This window comes from Balaenoptera borealis, assembly GCF_965194805.1.
Source record: "Balaenoptera borealis genome assembly, chromosome: 20".
NCBI classification, from domain to species: domain Eukaryota; kingdom Metazoa; phylum Chordata; class Mammalia; order Artiodactyla; family Balaenopteridae; genus Balaenoptera; species Balaenoptera borealis.
In genome coordinates this window covers 5,075,224-5,094,887 of record NC_138879.1, presented here as the reverse complement: position 1 = coordinate 5,094,887, position 19,664 = coordinate 5,075,224, and the positions used below count along the sequence as shown (strand labels likewise).

The following is a 19,664-nucleotide window of genomic DNA, read 5'->3' as shown; positions in this document are numbered from 1 at the left end:
TGGTGGTGTCAGACCATATCTGGAGCCGGGCTGGGTCCCCGCGCTGCCCGGTCCCAAGAGGGGCCTGTCGCCGTGGGATCAGGAAGGCCAAGTTAATCAGCCCTCTCATCTGTCCGGCCCCGAGTCACAGCTCGAGGCTTTAAAATCAGCCAAGCCTGGAAAAGGAGGCGTCATATTATGAGGCCTTAGGAATTCCGTTTAATATTTTAAAATATCTGCACATTCCTTTCCTGGTCTCGGTTAAATAACCCCTCTTCTGTTAGGATTTTCTGATAAACCCAAAGAAACCTGCAGCCGTTGCCCACACATGCCTTCCACAAGTAAAATAATCATCCCTCCCGCTCAGGGCTTGTCTTTCTTCTGAAATGGCACATCTCCACCCCGTCTCCCCCAGCCCCCAGCCTGGTTCTTCTGTGTCCCCAGACATCCCAGGGAGACAGGAAGAGGAGGAACGATGGTCCCGATTTTGCCAATGGAGATGATAAAGCAACATAAATGCAGGGTCGGGGCTGGGCTGCCCCAGGACTCCCACGAGGGCCTCTCGCTTGCTTTTCTGGCTTTGAGCTGAGCCACGCACCTCCCGATGGCCTCATTCGGACACTGCCTTTGCCAAGCGTTCTCGCTTTCTCTCCTTGGCGATTTATTGATCACCTTCTGTCTGCCTGCCTGCAGGTGACTATGGACTATGTGATTTTACTGATGCTCAAAAAAGTGGTAAAAACGCCGGTGCCCAAGGTGGTACAGCTAAAAATTGTCAGAGTGGTAATTCACACCTGGCGAGGCCCAGCGTCTTCCTTGCCACTAAGCCAGGTGAACCGTCTGGCAAATGACCCTGCAGCCCTTCCCTCCCGACCTGCCCAGATGCTCCCACCTGCCCCCAGGGCGGTGGGAGCCGTGTTCTCCCCCAGTTACTCACTGCACATACTGGGCATATCATGTATGTACATACATATAACACATATGATGTAATCTATAATGTACACATAGAATATGTAATATACCCACGTGTAATATGCTATAATACGTATCACAAAATATGAGCATCAGTTGTTTTCAGTGTCATCTTCTCCCACTAGGTTTTCTACCCTGGTGAGTCTGGGACCTGCCCTTCCTGCTTGGCATTTCTGGCACCTCCTCTAAAAGCAGGAGCACATAGTAGGTGCTTTGTCAACATCAGAATTCCCTTGTGGTGTGCAGTGATTTTAGACAAGGTCTGTGCCCGCCTGTGTTTTGTGTTTTGTTGTTATAGAATTGCTGGGAGGCTTCGTGGTGGTTTTTCCTTAAGAAAACCCCTCCTTCCCTGTAGGGGTGTGTGGTGCCTGCTATCGGCGTCCAGCGTCCATCAGGCCGGCTGGTCACGCTGCGGTCCTGAGGAAGGGCTGGGGGGTGAGTGTGCATCCCTCCCAAACCTCACACCTCACGCTGGCTGCCCATCTGTCATCTGCCTGCCCTGGACACGGCAGGGACCCGGGGTGGGGGGGCACTGCAGTGCTTGGGCCAGGCTTCCCAGGAGAGCTCATGCCCTGATGGGGGCAAGCTTCTGTGCATCAAACAGAAGGGCGAGAGCCTTCAGTACCCAGAATGAGCTGTCACACTGTGTCCCCAGGGCCCACGTGGGCCTTGGAGGGACCTCAGTGTCTCCCCGAGAAGCAGGGCACCGGGCGGCCCGACACCACGCTCCCACCAGCCAGGGCAGGTCCAACTCTGTTTGTACTTAGCTTCTGGGGTCCTGCATCTGAGTTCGTTAGGGAGGAGGGGAGGCATTTAAACTATCATATATTACATTTATTACACTCCGGACACTGTCATAAGTGCTTTACCAATGCTAATTTATTTAACCCGCCAAACAGCTTTATAGGGAGGTGCTATTTTTATACCAGTTGTTGACAGATGAGGAAACCGAGGCACAGAAAAGCCCAAGGCTTGTACTACGTGACAGAGGTGGGATTCACACTCATATGATCCCGCCTGATTCTGAGTGCTGCTGCTTTAAGAAAGAACTTGGAGAACCATTAAGGGTTTAGTCCCCGTTTCCCCCTAACTCCTAAGTTTGCTGGAATAGCAACAGAGGAAGCTGATGGCTGGGCGTTGGGAGAGGGGGGAAGACAGAAGAAGGGCCGCGTCAGGTCCTGTGACCACTTCCCTCCTGGCCAGCCCAGACACCAACCCTGGGAGGTGGGAGCTTCTTTGTCCCCCGGCCTCGAGGTACAGCTATTAAGTGGGGATTTGCCCATCCATAAATCAAGGCACCTGAAAAGTGAAACCGGGAACCGGCTCTTTCCCCGTGTTTTGATTAAAACAAACAACATTGTGAAATGTCAACCTGTTTGGAAAGTTTGCAGCATGGAAAGACGATTGCCCAAATGGCTTTTTAAAAGTATGAGAATTTGCCTGGCTGAACATTTTTTAATTAACGCCCTGAGTTAACGTTAATAACTATTCATAGCTCAGTGAGCTGGGCTTGGGGTGGGTTGAGGGAACATTTGGTATCCCTGGCAGAGGCGGAATGTTGACCTGGCTGGCACGGGGGCTGTCGGCCGCTTTTGCAAACGTAAGGGACCTCGGGGCCCATTTAGGCCTGTTTGTAGTCAGAGTGTGGCCTTACGGAGCATCAAGGGGGCTTTTCCTGTTAGCGTAAGTGTTGCGGCTGCCGCCCAGGTGGTCTCTGGGGCTAAGGTCTCCCCAGATGTGTTCCCCCCCAATCTGGTGAGCAATCGTCTCAAGGGGATTCTTTGAAAAAAATGTTGCTTGGGGTCACACCGTTTAAATTTACCTCCCTGACTTCCTGTGATCTCATTTTTCCTTAAAATATCATTGGAAAAGTGTTTTTGAGTTGAGCATTTTATTTTCCATTCAACCATGGTGAAACTGACACACGGGGGCCAGGCTGGGCTGCAGGGTGGGTGACCCGGGCCTCGTGCACTTTCGCGGGTCAGCCCTCAGCAGGCTGGGGGTGGCACTGGACCACAGCAACACCTTAATCCCTGTCCGGTGACGCTGCACCTCCGTGTTGCTGGTGGGTACACGCCGTATTCAGAGGGTGTCCCTCGAGGCAAAGATGTGATTTTAAAAGAGAAAGCTTGTAACACTTTTTTTTTTTTTTTTTAAAGCATGGTGGATTGGGCTCTGTTTTAGGCTCACGTCAAAAACTCTGCTCAGGGAAGACCCAGGAGAGAGCTCAGAGTAGCACCAATGTTAGCAGCTCCAGAATGAGGTGGACTGGGAAAGACGGGAGCTCGGAGAGCTACCCAAAGCAGCAAGTCCAGCTCCTCTGGCTTAGCAGTCCTGGGAGAGCTTTGCCGTTGCTGAGATCAGCCACCTACATTTATGGAGTACCACGGGCCAGAGCACGTCGCTGCTATGATGAATGATTTGTACGCTGTGCTGGGCGCTTAGGAATCCAAACAGGTGAGGCATATTGCCCACCCAAAGGAATTGAAGGTCTCCCTGGGGAGAGAAGATAGATAACCTATCCCCTCCAGGATCCTGTGTTTAGCACAAACGTAAGGGTACGGGCAGTAGTCCTGTGGCTCAAGTGTGAGCCTTCACTGACAACTGGCAAGTCAGGTGGGATTTGGGCCGGGCTTAAAGGGAAGGCGTTGGGGAGCGGCAGGGCAAGGGAGGTGTTGCAGGTTGTGGGGAGCAAACATGGGCTGAGAGGCCTGCAAAGCAACCCTACAGCAAGGCTGGAGGGAGAAGAGGGTGGATCTGCGTGCGCATGGCCTCTGATTTTAGGCAGCAGGCAGCCACCGACAGCTGCTGGGCAGAGTCTGGCTGAGTTAACTGATACTTCAGGATGATAAGCCGGAGAGCTGTATAGAGTGAACTGGAACAGGCAAGTCTGAAGTTGAGGAGCCCGTGTTGGGGGTTATTGCAACAGTGGAAGGCAGAGTAACAAGGTTGCACTTAGCTTCACCCCTGGAGCCAGAGGAGCTTGGTGCAAATATTGACCCAAGTACTCACAGCCACGTGACCTTGGGCAAGCGTTAAATCTCTCTGTACGTCAATTACCTTATCACTAACATTCATTCATTCCTTCAGCCAAAAGCGGGCTGTACCATACAATGTGTGCTGATCATACAGTGGAGAACAAAACAGACGCGCTGTCTGCACTCGGGGATCTAGTAGGCAGAGACACAAGCGAAAATGAAATAAACAAATATGGTCATTTCAGATTAGGTTAAGTGCTGTGAAGGACACAGCCGAGTTGCACTGCTTGGGTGGCCCATGTAATAGAGTCGTCACGGAGGGCCTCTCGGAGAACGTGCTGTCTGAGCAGCAGAGACTTTGGAAGTTAAGGGAAGTGGTTCCACTAAGGAAACAGCAAGTGCAAAGGTCCTGAGGCACAGAAGAGCTTGGAGCTTCCCAGGCCAGAAATAGAGCCAGTGTGTGGAAGGATAGTAGACAAGGTGAGCAGTGATACCAGACGAGGAATTAAGTAAGGAACACATGTGAAGGGCTGGGACACAGTAAACAAGAAATGACATTCTTATTATGGGAACATTATGGACCTGGGGTTATCGAGGGCCCGAGCTCTTATCATGGCCATGGGGATATAACAGAAGACAGACCATGAACGACATTAGCAGAAGAACCAACTGGAGGTAGAGTAATACTCAGTGTTAGGGGGAGGGCTGCCCATCTGGGTGATGGAGAGAGTGAAGCTAAATGCACCGAAGTGGGGAGCTTCCAAGGGGAGCCTGGTTGAGGTGGTAGGAGAGGTACCACTTGGATGTGGAGAATTTGAGATGATTTGGCAATCGGTGATCACCCTGCCCTGTAGGCAGCTGGCACACCGGGGCTTAGGATAAAGGTTAGGGCCAGGGTTTGGGGGAGTCTTTCATCAAGGATGAGGGGAAAGGGTGGAAATTCAGCTGGCTGAGGACTGAGCCTCAGGGCTCCCCTCTGTGCTGGACCAGGAGGGAGAAGAGGATCCAAGGAAGAGAGGGGAAAGGCGATCTTGTGAGACTTGGGCGCCCGAACGGGGTCCACAAGGATCCCGGTCCTCAGGCTCACATACCCTCTCTCTTGTCCACGCTCCTGGGGGGGCAGCAGGCCCCTTATCTCCCACACGGCCCCTGCAAGCTGCGTCGTGGAGCCTGGCCTCTGTTTGCAGCCTGGAGTCGGGTAACAGGCTCCGAGAGAAGTGGTAGGTCCTGAACTGAAACGTGAATGCCATCAGAGAGCCCTCCGTCTGTAACAAGGCAGGTATTTGGAAAATGCCACAGAGCAGGTCTGCTCAGCCCTGCGGCTGCAGCCTGTCAGCAGGGCGAGCATTCTTGGTCAAGTACACAGTTCAAGCCAGTATTGACCATATCCTTCAGTGGAAAGCGCTGCTCTCCTATCAGTGACATCTCAGGCTGCCTCTGAGATCACCCCGCGGCCCTTGCTGTCTGGGCGTGTCCGACTTCTGGTCTCACCCTGATCTTGCAGGAGGTCCCAAGGGAACCCTTGCTGGATTGCACCTCAAACCCCAACTTTGGGTCAAGCTGGCAGCCATTGATCCCTGATTTCCAAGCTGTTTCTGATTTCACAAGCCATCCTGCAACTTCTACTTTGACTGTTTTTAAAAATTGCATCTATAGTTTTATTTCTAGTTCAAGACGATGAATATCCCTTGCCTTTTTATTATTTATTGAATACCATGGCATTTTGTGTTTCTTTACCAAACAATGCCTGTTCATTTTAGACGTGCACAAATGAGAACACAGATCACCCGTCAACTTACTCACCCCCAGATGACAGCTGTTACCTTTGCTTTTTCTTCCAGGCTTGTTTCTATAACCTATGCAATTCTGTAATTTTTTTTACAATAATAATAATAGCTAGCATTTATTTATTACTTACTACGGGCCAGGAAATGTGCTATGCAGTTGAACACATGGTTTAATTTAGCACCAATAAGCAGCCTGTGAAATGGAGACCAGTGTAGTTCTATTTTACATCCTCAAATAGAAATAGCATAATGATGGTGGCTAAGAGGCTTACTAGGGGCTGCAGGCAGAGAAAGGCCTTTGTGCCCTTCTACAGCAAGAAAAAAAATTTTTTTTTGGCTCTTAATAAATGTTGATTGTTAAACTGCAGCATACAGAGCACTTCAACACTGTGTCCCTGGAAAATGTTTCCAAGAAGGGGTGTACAACAGTATAAAATATGTACTAGATGAGAAAAAATAGATACAATAACAGTAGGCAAGTGCTCACTTTAATCATAATTCTAAATTATTTATTTTCATATTAACATAGATATTTCATAAACCAAGAAAAACTGAGCTAAGTATTATGTATTTTTTAATGGCTAACACGCGTGAAAGAATTTTTTTTTTTTCATTTATTTTTATTTATGGCTGTGTTGGGTCTTCGTTTCTGTGCGAGGGCTTTCTCTAGTTGCGGCAAGCGGGGGCCACTCCTCATCGCGGTGCGTGGGCCTCTCACCATCGCGGCCTCTCTTGTTGCGGAGCACAGGCTCCAGACGCGCAGGCTCAGTAGTTGTGGCTCACGGGCCCAGTTGCTCCGCGGCATGTGGGATCCTCCCAGACCAGGGCTCGAACCCGTGTCCCCTGCATTGGCAGGCAGGTTCTCAACCACTGCGCCACCAGGGAAGACCAAGAATTTTTATTTAAAAGTGATCAGGGGCTGGTAATTTAAATAAATAAATAAATAAATAAACCTTAATCCTGACCTGGAGACAAATACCGGAAAAGATCCAGGTTCATTTTTCTTATTGATTGAACCCTCGAATTCACTGTGTGAATTTGCCAGATTAGGTGGTATAACTATCTTTTATAGGCCTGGGTGGGCTGTATGCTCAGTGTTTATGCTGCAGGGGGTGGGTGGTCAGTGGGAGCGCTCAACAAGAGGGTCTCAGTAAAGACTGAGAGGTCGGGAGATTGGAAGGAAGTAGGCAAATTCAGGGCTGAATTAAGAATTTTGTGACCTTAGGCACCTTTAGCTTTGGGAGCCCCTTTCCTGGTAAAAATCAATCAATCAATCAATCAATCATGGTATTTTACACCTCCATAAAAGGATGAATGTAATCCAGGCTGGATTCATTGTTACATAGGCATTAACCTTATTGTCAGATTATTCCTTTTCATTTTAAAAGAAACTGGAACATTTTCGTGGGCCCCTAAATTATCGTTGAGTCCTGGGCAGGTGTGACCAGTGGGTGTGTCGGCCTCAGGTAGGTTCCTAGAAAGGGGACCTGGCAGTTTGGTGTCCTGACAGCTACGTGGCCTGTTTTGTAGAAGTCCCTCCCCTGTGATTTTGGACCCACTCAGAAGGTTCAAGAGTTCCCCCAAACGGCACCCCTTTTTGGCCAGAGGCGGGGCTCTCGCTTACAACGTGTTGAAATCCTGTGTTCCAGCCCATTTATTCCTCTTTCCGCACCCTGGTCTTCTCCTGCAGCAGTCTGCTATGGGATGGGACATGTTTCAGGCTAATGTTTTCTTGGGGTCTCACCAGCCGGGCCTTTTGTTCCTCAGTCCAAGTTATCCAGGAGGACCTGCCCCTTCCATCTTGGTTGGAGGTGGTTGGACCGAGAACCACTACTAGATGATGTTTGGCTCACAGCATCCGCGAGATGTCAGGAAGGAACCTGTCAGGGTTGGGAGGTGCAGGAGGAAGGCAGGGACCTTGCGGGGGCAGGCTGTGGGTAGCCTGTGGCAGTCTCTGGCCTTCCTTGGAGGTTTGGTGTTGGGCGTGGCGTGCTGCTGTTGGCCTGCTTCCAAGGGAGGATCATCCGCTCCCCTCCCGCTGTTGCCCTGAGGATGCAAAGGCAGCGGGGAGGTGTGCGTGCAGCCTCGGCAGATGTGGAAGCCAGTGTGCTGTGGGCAGAGAGAGGAAGCGTCTGTGCTCCATCCAGCCCCCCGAGAGGCCCTGCATCTTGTCTGCCCTGGATGGCCATGGCGACGAGAAAAGCAAAGGGGAAAGAGACCCCTGCTTGTTTTAAAGAGCAGAGCAAACACAAACCACTCTGTTCAAAGCAGTGGTTCTTAGGAATGTATTTCAGGCTAGAGGCTGGATTGCCTAGAACTGGATTATAGGAGAGGGGGAGGGGCCGCTCTCTCTTGGGGTACAAGTAATGTCTCTCTCACCCTCCTACACTGCAGGAGTCAGCTGGGCAGGTCCAGAAACCAGCTGGCGAAGAGGGGAAAGCCCTAGCGGAAGAGCGGGGAGGGGTCAGCTTGCATGAGGTTTCTGGGGAAGGGGGATAAGGAGGTGTGTGAGGGGATCCCTTCCAAGCGCTCGCTTCTGTGGACCACCAGCGTTGGGTTCACCCAGGAGCTTGTCAGAAATGCAGAATCTCCGCCCGCCACGTCAGACCTACTGAGTCTCCAGGTGGTCAGATGGTCCTCAAACTTTGCTGCATGTTAGACTTTCCCTGGGAACTTAAAAAAAACTTTTTTTTAAAAAACCCAGTGCCCGGACCTTAATCAGGACCAATCAGAACCACTGAGGGCGGGACCCAGGCTTCCCCTTGGGCAGCGGGAATGGCGATTTCAGTGAGTAGCCAAGTCTGGGGACTGTCCCTCCCCTCCCCATCTCATTCCTCCACCATAAGATTTAAAGAAGACCCCCTCGAGTGTCCCACTATCTCCCCTCCAATGTCTGCTGCTAAATTGGCTGGATTGAGATGTCATGGGGGCAGGGTGAGTTTAGATTCACTTGCGTTAAATTTCTCGTCTCCCCTGGAAGGCTGATTGGAATCATTTCCAGTCACCTAGGCTTGAGCTTGAATGAGTTTATCGGATGCTTTCCACCTAATAAGCTGAACATGGGTTGGGCAGGGGGCTGGCTTTGCATAAAATAGTAACAGGAATGGGAATCCATTCTGGATGCTGGGGTTGGAGTTGGAGAGCATATTGCTGTTTTGCTTGCTTCTTTTCAATGAGTTTTCTAGCATTTGCGAGTTGTCTGGTTAGGTCCCAAGAGCTGCACGGTTCATCGGAGCTAAAACTGTCCAGTTCTTTGCTCCATGGTCAAGAGGCCTATACTGCATTTGAGGTTGGCTGTGGTTAGGAAGCCAGCCCAGCGAACATGTCCCCAGGATTGGGAGAGGGGGTGCTGGAGCGCACGGGGACCATGATCCAGCGGCTGCAGCCCAGCCCCATCCTCGGAAACTCTAGAAACCTAGCGAGTGATCCAAGCCCCACGATGATGGGTGTGCGTCCAGCGAAGGAACAGAACGCCACCCAAACAATCCTTTCTCTTGTGAGTGAAGGTTACAGGTTTTCTGTTTCAAACCTGATGGTGTTGTTTTCCTCCTTTTTCTTTCTTCTCTCTGTTTTCATTTGCCAACCTAAGGGTCTAGAGTGATTTCTTTGAGCCTTACGATGGCAAAGCTTAGAATGAGGCTATTATCTTTAAACACCTTTTGAAATACTACTCTTCCTGGTGTCTGAATTAGGTTGAACAGAGGTCGGATTTAAAGATTACATATCTATTCTTTTGCAGCAACAGCGGCTATGCTGGTAACTGTGTACGTTTGCTCAGGAATTCTACGGGTGGCGTGGAATAGCCTCGTTCTCTAGAAACCCGCAAAGGAGTAAAATTAATAAAAGCATAGCTAATATTTATTGAGTGCCCAGAGCTAGGTGTTCCTCATGTGTTATCTCATTCAATGAATTCAAACATGAGTGTATAAAAATTCAGAAATACTGTCATAGAAATCTTTGAGCAAAAGTCTTCCCAACTCAGGACTGTGGCAATAGATTAATTTTGTAGTAAAGGTCCATTGTGAATTTAAATTTCGTTATAACTTAAAAAAAATGACTATCCAGTGTCCTACCCATTCATGTCTTAGTTTATTCTAGATCTAGTTTATTATGGTGATAACCTATATTTCTTTGAAAGTATTCTTCAGTTTGCCATGTACACGATGGATAGGAAATGGATTTCTCCCTTTATTCTGAATTAATGCAGTTTTATTCTATATTGAAGAATAAACAGCTGTAAACTCCTGTGTCCCTGGGAGGCTGGCTGGCATTCGTTTTAAGCTTGAAGATGAGTTTCGTTATCCAGTTTCCTGTTGTAAACCTCCCTTTCTTTTTCCAGGTGAAATCAGAGGTTCGTGACTGACCTGAGTAGGTGCTTTGAACCGAGAAAGAAGGACAGGATAAAAGGTGAGCTGCACATGGTAATCAGGGCACAGCCCTGCTGCTCCTCTTGCTTTGGGGGTTCTGCTCCTTCCGTGTCATACCTGGTTGCCCCGATATCCCTACGCACCTGCGTGCCCGCCTGGAGTGGCAACTGGCAGGCCGGAGCCTTGCACTGGCCATCAGAGAGGGTCCAGAGACATGGGCTGATAAATTCTAACAGTCATCACGATTAATTCAGGCCAGGCTGTACTCTCACAGCTTTTACTTAGATGAACTCATTCTTACCTCTCACAGCCCAAGCCAATCAGTCATGTTATACCCAGCCTACAGAGGAGGAAACCGAGGTCCCGTCATTCACCCGGGACTGCACAGTTAATTAGCGAGGGAGCCAGGATTCAAAGCCAGAGCTGGCACCGGCGCTGTGACCTCTTTCCCTTCCGAGTGACAGTGAATTGTCCCAGTCGCCCGGCGCCCCGTGCATCAGTGTTCCTGCCGCCTGCTCTTTAGACGCATGGGTCCGAGGCGGGACACAGATGTCTTGCATTTTGCAGGGAGAACCATCAGGTTCATCAGACTCCAAGGCTGCAGGTCTAGGAGACAAGGGGGCGTATGGATTTCTCCCGCTGCCCTTCAGGAGCAGAGACTGACTGCGGGATTCAAGGGGATCGCAGGGCTTCTGGAATGCTGCTGACTGCAGCCTGGCCCTAATAAAGCAGGATGTGGGGCAAGGGGCCACTCCCTGGGTGCGAGGGCTGGGTTGCCTGTAGCTCTCTAGACCCCATCATCCACAGAAGTTGCAGTTCTGGCTGTACGTCCCAGGCACACGTACACGTCAGTCCTGCCAAGGTAGCTGGAAGCTCGGAACATGGGCATGTTTGACTGGAGGCAGCAGATGGTCTAATAAGGGGTGTGCTGTGCTGTGCAGAGCAGGGCTTTGGAACTGGGAGATTATGGTGCAAATTCGCCACTGTTGGTCTAGCATCAGGGTAAACAGCATGGACCCAGAAGTCCTGGGTTCATATCTTACTTCTGCTACTTTCTCACTTCGTGACCACAGGCTGGTGACCTTCACTTCTCCAAACCTCAGTTTCCACATCTGTAAAATGGGGATAATAAGGATTATCCCTGCCACGGTGTGATGTGAAACGAGAGAATACACCGAGTTAGGTGCCTGGCACCGTGCCTGGGACATGCGAAGCATACAATCAACGTCGGTGTTGTTGTTGTTTTTCTTACTAGCTCTGCACATGATCTCGGGTAAATTACTAAGCCTCGGTTTCCTCATCTGTAAGCTGGTGATGCTAATGCCTTATCCTCAGGGGAGGTCGTGAGTTAAACGAGATGACACAAAAAAGCGTAGATCACAATAGGTGCCCTGTCTATTCGTTCTCATGCTCATTTATCATTATCTACATGGATCAATCAGAAGGAAGGCAGCCAATGAGTGATGCTAATCCCTCCATCCACTAGAATACCGAGTCCCAACAATTGCTCTACAGCGATTTTCCAATTTTTAAAAAAATTTTTATTAGAGTATAGTTGCTTTGCAATGTTGTGTTAGTTTCAGGTGTACAGTAAAGTGAATCAGTTATACATGTGCATATATCCACTCGTTTTTTAGATTCTTTTCCCATATAGGCCATTACAGAGTACTGAGTAGAGTTCCCTGGGCTATAATTAGTAGGTCATTATTAGTTACCTATTTTATATATAGTAGTGTGTATATGTCAATCCCAATCTCCCAATTTATCCCTCCCCTGGTAACCATAAGTTTGTTTTCTACATCTGTGACTCGACTTCTGTTTCGTACATAAGTTCATTTGTACCCTTTTTTTAGATTCCACACATAAGCGATATCATACGATATTTGTCTTTCTGTGTGTGACTCACTTCACTCAGTATGACAATCTCTAGGTCCATCCGTGTTGCTGCAACCCCGATTTTCCAGTCTGTTCCTTCTCTCTTCCCAGCCGCCCCGCTGCTCTTGACTTTGGTAGCACAAGCTGGGCTACACCCTAGGGGCTCCAACCTTTGGAATTCCAGTCTTTCTTTTCCAAAGTAATTCTATTTGTGTTTTCCCTAAGCCTCTTTCTTAAACCCAGGATTCATCATGTCGCTTTCTGACTGAAAACTAACAAACAAATGAAAAACCTTTCACGGATTTCTATTAATCATCTCAGCAACCAGATCTCACTGGGCACCTAATCTTATCGCCCACCACTTCCCACTCGAATTTGAAGCCTTTCAGCTGAGCTCACCTGCTTTGGATCATATCCCGCAAGACTGGATTACTTGTGCACCCCGCCTCTGTGCTCTCCCCACCCTCTCCCTGTGTCCCCATCTGTGTGCCTCACCTCCTCAAAACCCCACACCTGTAGGGCCCTGCCGCACCGGCGGCTCCTGCACCCGCCACATCACCTTACTTTCAGGACTTCACCTGCCATCTTGCTGTGCCTCCCCAGCTGGTGCCTTGAGAGTGGGTGGAGGGGGGGTGGGGCTTGTTTTCTGTTACTGGGGTGTTTTGTTTATCCCACCCCTTTTTCGCTGCTCATTCTAGGACCTGCACAGACTGGGTGCTCAGACGATGATGGTGTGGATTACCTGGTGGGAGGATGGGCCTGGAAAGGAGAGTCAGTTGCTTAAATTAGGCTTTAGCTGCTGAGTGGCTTTGGGTGACTGACAGGCTGTGTGTGAGCCATGGGGGCGGGGGCAGGGGGGTTAATGAGTGACTCCAGGGGGATTTCCAGGCAAATTGTGGGCACTGCCTTTCTGAGAACAGCGGTCTCTGCCTTAGCCCGCCCTCTCCCCTCCCTCCCGGGACGACCCCCCCACAACCTGAATGCCAGTTCATTCCATAAGAGGCACAGTCCCTACCCCATCGGGATGGCAGTGATGCCCTCATTCATTCTTTCATTCGTTCATTCATTCGTTCTTTCATTCATTCATCTAACAGATCGTTCTTGGGTGCCTGCTCTGTGGCAGGACTGTTCTAGGCAGAGAACATGATCCTGTTCTCATGGAGCTTGCTTTCCAGTGCGGGGGGACTAGGGGGCGTTGGGGGCGGGTCGATAATATGCAGAATAGTAAATAATTAACTTATCTAGTACATAAGAAGGCGATAGCATTGTGGAAAAGAAAATAGAAACAGGAGCTGTTCAGATGTGCTGGCTGGGGAGTAGAGGGCAGGTTGCAGCCTTGAATAGGTCGGACGAGAAGGTGACATCTGAGCACCGGCCTTCAAGGAGGTGAGGTCTCTGCCAGCAACAGCTCCGTCAAGGCCGAGGCAGGAGCGTACCTGGTGTCTCTGAGGACAGGAGCGCACCTGGTGTCTTTGAGGACAGGAGCGCAGGTGGGGTTGGAGCTAAGCGGGGGAGCTCGGTGCCTGGGGATGAGGCACAGGCCAGGGAGAGCCTTGGGTCCGTCAGGCTTTCCCTCCGAGGGCCCTGGGAGCCATGGCAGGATTTGGAGCGAAGCCGTGCCAGCAGCCCACTTACTAGGGGCTTGTATGGAAGCCGAGAGGCCAGGGCAGCTGAGGGATGAGGGTACGAACAAAAGGGACATTGAAGGTGCTTTTTCTCTCCTCTTCGCTCACATCCACGTGACAATAGAATGATGTTTAAGGTGGGGATGAGCTGAAACTCCCACTGCCACTTCCCAGGGGCTGAGTCTCAACGGCTGTGCCTGCCTTACTCAGCAGAGGCTCTTGCACTGGGGTTGGGGCTTAGTCTCCCCTCGTCCCTGCCGGTGGAGCCACCCGGGGTCACACGGGCAGGCTGCAGACTCGGCAGCAAAGAATAGTAGTGACAGAGGAAAAAATAAAGGAAATAGGGAAAAAATTACAGGAGGAGAGAGACCAGCTACCCCTGTTTCCCCGTTCTAGTTGTGTCAGGGCGGTGAGGGGTGCAGGCTGCTCTCAAAGGACCCCTGGCAGTGGGGTTCTCACCCCTCGGAGTGACCAGTGCTGCTCAAGGTCATGCCCTTTCCCCCTCCCCCCGAGAACGTGGGCCTTGACAAACGCAGGGATGCACGGCGTAATGGTAGGAAGGTCACGGCTCTTCTTTCATCTTTCCTGTCCTGTGGTCACAGGGACCACCAAGGTGGGCACGCTAAGGGTGGTCCAGAGCTCACCTCGGAAACAGGGTCTTTCTTAAAATGCTGCCAGGAAGACCCGGTCTTGGCTGTCAGCAAATGCCCTATGATGGCAGGTGCACTGAAAACTCGGCCCATAACACACCTGAAACTAACACAACACTGTAAATCAACTATACTCCAATATAAAATAGAAAATATATATAAAATAAAAATATATAAAATAAATAAAAATAAAATATATAAAATAAAATTTTTTTTAAAAAACAACAAAAAAAAAAAGGAAAAAAGAAAGAAAACTCAGCCCATAATGGAACGCCTAGTGCCCATCTTTGGGGGACTTCTCTGTGACTCACACATATGGCGGAAGAGGTAGCTGAGGACTGTGGTAGCTGAGGACCCCCGTGTCTGACGACGCCTTAGAAATGTGTCCGCGCTCTGTTGGAAATGCTTGGAGAAAGGAAAAGACGAAGGGCGGAGTGGAGTCTTTTGCTGCATATTTCCCCCACACTTGAGTGTACTTCCAAATGGCCGCACCAAGCTCCTGGGTACCGGCTCTCCTGGGGACACTTTCCTACCCATCACCTTGCACTCTTTTACTTCCCAACCAAATGGCCCAGGGAGATGGAGCGAGATGGTGGCCCGATGGCTGGGTCCACGGAGCAGTAGTCGTAAACAGTAATATTCATATATTACCGACTTGCATTGATTTAGCAGACTTCCTTTCAACCAACCATCATGTTCACTGCCCTTGAGCCCCAGAGGCTCCTGTGTGAGATCATCAGGAAGAGGAATTATTTTTACAGATGAAAAATCTGACACCCCGGGGGAGGACGGGCTCTTTCCTCCGGTCCATCCATCGTGTGTGTGTGTGCGTGTGTGTGTGTGTGTGTGTGTGTGTGTGTGTGTGTGTGTGTGTGTGTGGTGGGTAGGGGAGAGGTGCGGCAGCTAAAATGGTGATTGCTGCCATAACCATAATTGAGAGGGAAAAGCTGGGGCTCTGGGAAGACGAAGCAAGTCCCAGTTCTGAGCGGCCGTGGGGATGACCTCACCCAGGGGACGAGAGCCATCCAGAGGACGCGCCGACGGAACTTTCCCTCGGGGTCCAAATGTGAGTCACCATGGCTCTGGTCCCTGCAGCGGGCTCCGTCCCCAGGCCTCCCACTTCACCCTGGGACATCGTGGTCACTGGTCAGACCTCATGATTCACTCGGTCCCTCGAGCCAGCAGCCGGGGGTGGAGTCTCTCTCCTGGCATCTGTCCCCTCAGTGCTATCAAGGCAGATGCTATGTGCGGGACGTGTGTAGCAGGGAAAGCACCTCACACCCTGCAGGGGTCAGGCCAAAGCCACTGCCACAGCCAGTGGATTTCAAAATGCAGTTTGGAAAGTACGGGGTGCTCCGTGGAGCGAAGACAGCCAGAGCCTGACCTCTCTGAGCCCCCCGGGGATGAGTCACGCTGTGATACCTGAGAGGTGGGGGGATAAACAACGCTCACCAGCAAGGAGCTCCACGTTGGCACCCCATCTAGACAAGCGAGTTCACCCAAGAGGCCAGCGGCTGGCAGGGTGTCAGGTTTCTCACCACACCCAGGGCTCAGCCTCTGCTGTCATTTCTCCTCCTTGGTTTTCATCTTCTAAGGATAGAAATAGTGTCATCTTTTCTCAATCTGTCAGTCTCACACCTGCCGGCAGCTCCTGGCTGGGAGACGCCCAGTTGCTATCCAATTTGATGTCATCTCTGTTTACTGTCTGTTTTAGAAACCAGGTAGCGAGAGGGACTTTTTGAGGATAAAAAAAAAGTAAATCCCCAAACTATTTCAGTGAGGGTTTTGTTTTTTTTTTAACTCTTGTGCTTTATTTTCATATTTTCCTTTTCTCTCTTTAACTTTGTCTTTTTAATTACAAAAAAAAAATTATTTTGTAGGAGAGACCATACATGAGTGGGGAAAGAAGGATTACCCAAAAAGGTATATGAGTTTGTTTTCCCGGATGAGATTTATTAGATGTCTATCTGGGTGATTCCTCCTGAGAGATTTACTCCAGACCCACCATAGGAGCCTGATGCCAGCATCTTGGCCTTGGTGGCCAGTCCTGCTCTCACCCGACACAAGAAGGAGGGAAACATGTTAATAGCAATGGGACTCAGTTTACCTACCTTCAACCCCTGTTATTCCCAAGAAGGAAGCTGACTTATTGCCTCACAGTTGTGTCCTTTGGTTCATCAGTTCCGGAATTTTCCACTTCTAGTCCGTTCCCAGACAGAGGGTTGGGAAGGTAGGAGAGCGCCATTAAAGGTCAAAGGTGACACAGACCTCACCCAGCCTCAGGCCTGGGTGGACACCCGTCAAGGCTCTCTCTCCAGACTCCTGGTGGGTCAGGACTCACTGTTCCAGTTGAGGGAGCGGGGTGAAGAGCAGGAAGCGGGGAGGCTGGGTACCAGGGATGCTGTTTGGCCTAAACCAATGAGGGTCAGCTCCACAGGGCTCAGCTGACCTGGAAAACAGGTGGTCGAAGGTATGGGCATGAATGTCCCTTGGCCAAGGTGTGAGAGCTTGTGTGAAGCTCCGGTGACTCACTCTGCTAGCAAACGATAAAAGGGAAGTGACTCACTTTCAACCCTGAACGAGAACTCCTAAGGCCAGGCCGCCAGCACCTGTCTGGGACATGGTTAGTTATTAACGCTGCCGGTAAGAGTGTCATGGGAACCGGACGCTGGCCTGGATTTGCTGGAGGCGGCCTGACTGCTCACAGCTCCCACACCATCCACTCACCTTCTTAGGGCTCCTTCCGGCCTGACCCCAAGTGCAGAAGAGGCCACGGACCTCTTAGTTGTAGAGCATCTCTCAAGGTGCCCCTCGGGGTGCAGACTCCGCAAAGGACGAGGTTTGGTGAGGGGAAACCACAGCCAACAGATCAGCCCGAACACAGGCATTCCAGGAGCGGGCTGCAGCTCGGCTGGCCCGGCCTGCCTGCCCTGCGGGTGCTGCCCCCAGAGTTCTGCTTTCTGGGGCTCCGTCAGACCTGCCGTGCATGACTTCGGGTGGTGTGGGCGACGTCGTCCAGGGGCCCTGCCGAAGAGGAACTCTGCCACCTCCCGTGGAGGCCCCTGACCCGGGACCATCAACTGAGGCCCTGCTGACCTGTGACCCCAGAAGAGGGTAGCGTTCTTGCTCCTTTCTGCTCTGCAGGCAGCCCACCTCGTCCTGAGGCTGCTTGGGACAGCTTAGGGAAACAGAGGGCCCGGCTCTGAGCACGTTTACGGGGCAGCTTGGGAAAGCCGTAGCTTGTGAGTTGAGCACGGCATTCAAATCAGCTCTGCCCTCTCCTCTTTCTTTTCCATGCCTGGAAAAGGACACAGTGGGGGGACTTCCCTGGCAGTCCAGTGGTTAAGACTTCACCTTCCAATGCAAGGGGTGCGGGTTCGATCCCTGGTCGGGGAACTAAGATCCCACATGCCTCACAGCCAAAAAAAAAAAAAAAATAGCCAAAGCATAAAACAGGAGCAATATTGTAATAGACTCAATAAAGACTTTTAAAATGGTCCACATCGAAAAAATCTTTAAAAATAAAAAAGTACACGATGGGCAGCTTCTCCTCCCAGATCCCCCAAAGCATCCTTCACTGCTCTTGGGGTGGCCCAGCCCGGGCACAAGCCATGCCTTCCTCCCTCCCTCCCCCAAGTCCATGCCCTTCCACTTCCAGGCGTCAAACAGGAGGACAGATTGAATGGGAAGAGGTGGGAATTTTGGTGAGCCAGGCTCCCAGGGTCCAAAAAGGAAGCCCATTGCCCAGAGGGAAGAGCCATCCCCCAATATTTGTTGCCACATGTGAAGCCCTAAAGTCCTGGGGGGCAGTACAGAGAGGGTGGGGTCACCATTTGCCCCCCTGGGCTATGGAAGGAGCCCTGGGCTAGCCACTGGGGCACGTACTCCCTGGGTGGCCCTGAGGAAGTCATCGAGCTACTGCAGCAGAGTTTCCCCATCTGTGAAGTGGGAATCATAACAACGCCTGTCCTGCTTACTTGACAGGGTCTGTGTGAGGCCAGCTGAGATCACTGAGCACGTGACAGGGCTCCAGGAGTGGTAAAGGCCACCCAGGTTGGGGTTGAGACACCGGGGTGCTTATGGTGATTAGCAGTAAAGCAGGGCCCGAGGCTGGCGCTCTCCTGGGAAGGTGGCTTCGCAGGCACCCGCCTGTGGCTGAAGAGCTTCTTGGGCCTCACACAGCTGGTAGGTCACCGCCTGGTGCGTGTGCTTTGTCTGGGCTCCAGCCTGAACACACAGCCTGCCCTTGGCAGCTGCAGGACATGCTTCTCTGCCTTCTCGCCCTTTCTCAGTGGACAGGGCAGGAGCAAAAAGAGATCCTAGGGTCGGGGCTTCCCTGGTGGCGCAGTGGTTGAGAATCTGCCTGCCAGTGCAGGGGACACGGGTTCGAGCTCTGGTCTGGGAAGATCCCACATGCCGCGGAGCAACTGGGCCCGTGAGCCACAACTACTGAGCCCGCGCGTCTGGAGCCTGTGCTCCGCAACAAGAGAGGCCACGACAGTGAGAGGCCCGCGCACCGCGATGAAGAGTGGCCCCCGCTCGCCGCAACTAGAGAAAGCCCTTGCACAGAAACGAAGACCCAACACAGCCAAAAATAAATAAATAAATAAATAAATAAATAAATAATCCATTAAAAAATCACAACCCTTACTATTTAAAAAAAAAAAAAAAAAAAAGAGAGACCCTAGGGTCTTGCCTCTTAGGTTTTCCCGAGAGACCTTCCGACTGCCCACGTAGGAACTCTGGTGGCGCCGAGTCCACGTCATCACTGGGGTGGTGATTTTGGTGTCTCCTGCCGTATGATCTGTCCTGATTTGTCACCTTCTAGCCATCAAAGAAGAGAGAGGCGCATAGGAGTGTCCGATCCTATGCTGTATACCAAGGAGGTGCTTGACCAGGAGTTGCTGAATACACAAATCATCTAATTCTTAGTTTATGTTGCTTTATAGTGTTCCATGCATTCATTGAAAAGAGGACTGTTGAGATTGAAGGGCTCTTTCCTGATGGGGCAATAACCATCTATTTAGTGCCTTTTCTGTGCCCAGCACTGTGCTGAATGGATTAGGTACAATTCTTGTTCTCATAAAACCCAACTCTTTTGACTACCTCATCCCATCCCCCATCCACACCCAGGACCTCCTGTACGTCTTTCCAGAGAGGTGTTTCCTGCGTGAACACTTCAACGACAGAGAATTCCATCTCTCCTAAGGCCACCCACTCTCACATTGGCAACTCCAGTTGTTGGGAAGTTCATTCATTGAGGGAGGCTCCCTGTGCTTCTGGATACTTCCAAAAGGAATTGACGTCTGGGACCTGGAAGAATCAAAGGAGACTGAGGTTACTGAGACTTGAAGAAGTGGAGAGAGAAAGGAGCTGCAGACCACCTGTAGGGGGTTCAATAGTATCCCCCAGAATTCATGTCCACCTAGAA

General features: G+C 50.9%; 1 long non-coding RNA gene across 2 annotated transcripts in view; it reads left to right on the top strand.

The window, feature by feature from the left end:
- The window catches only part of LOC309618471, a 157,377-nt gene that overhangs the window by 116,743 nt on the left and 20,970 nt on the right, over positions 1 to 19,664 (top strand). For both annotated transcript variants that reach the window (XR_014238502.1, XR_014238503.1), the window contains one exon: positions 10,056 to 10,123. This is a non-coding gene — a long non-coding RNA (uncharacterized lncRNA). The remainder of the gene's footprint in view (positions 1 to 10,055; positions 10,124 to 19,664) is intronic.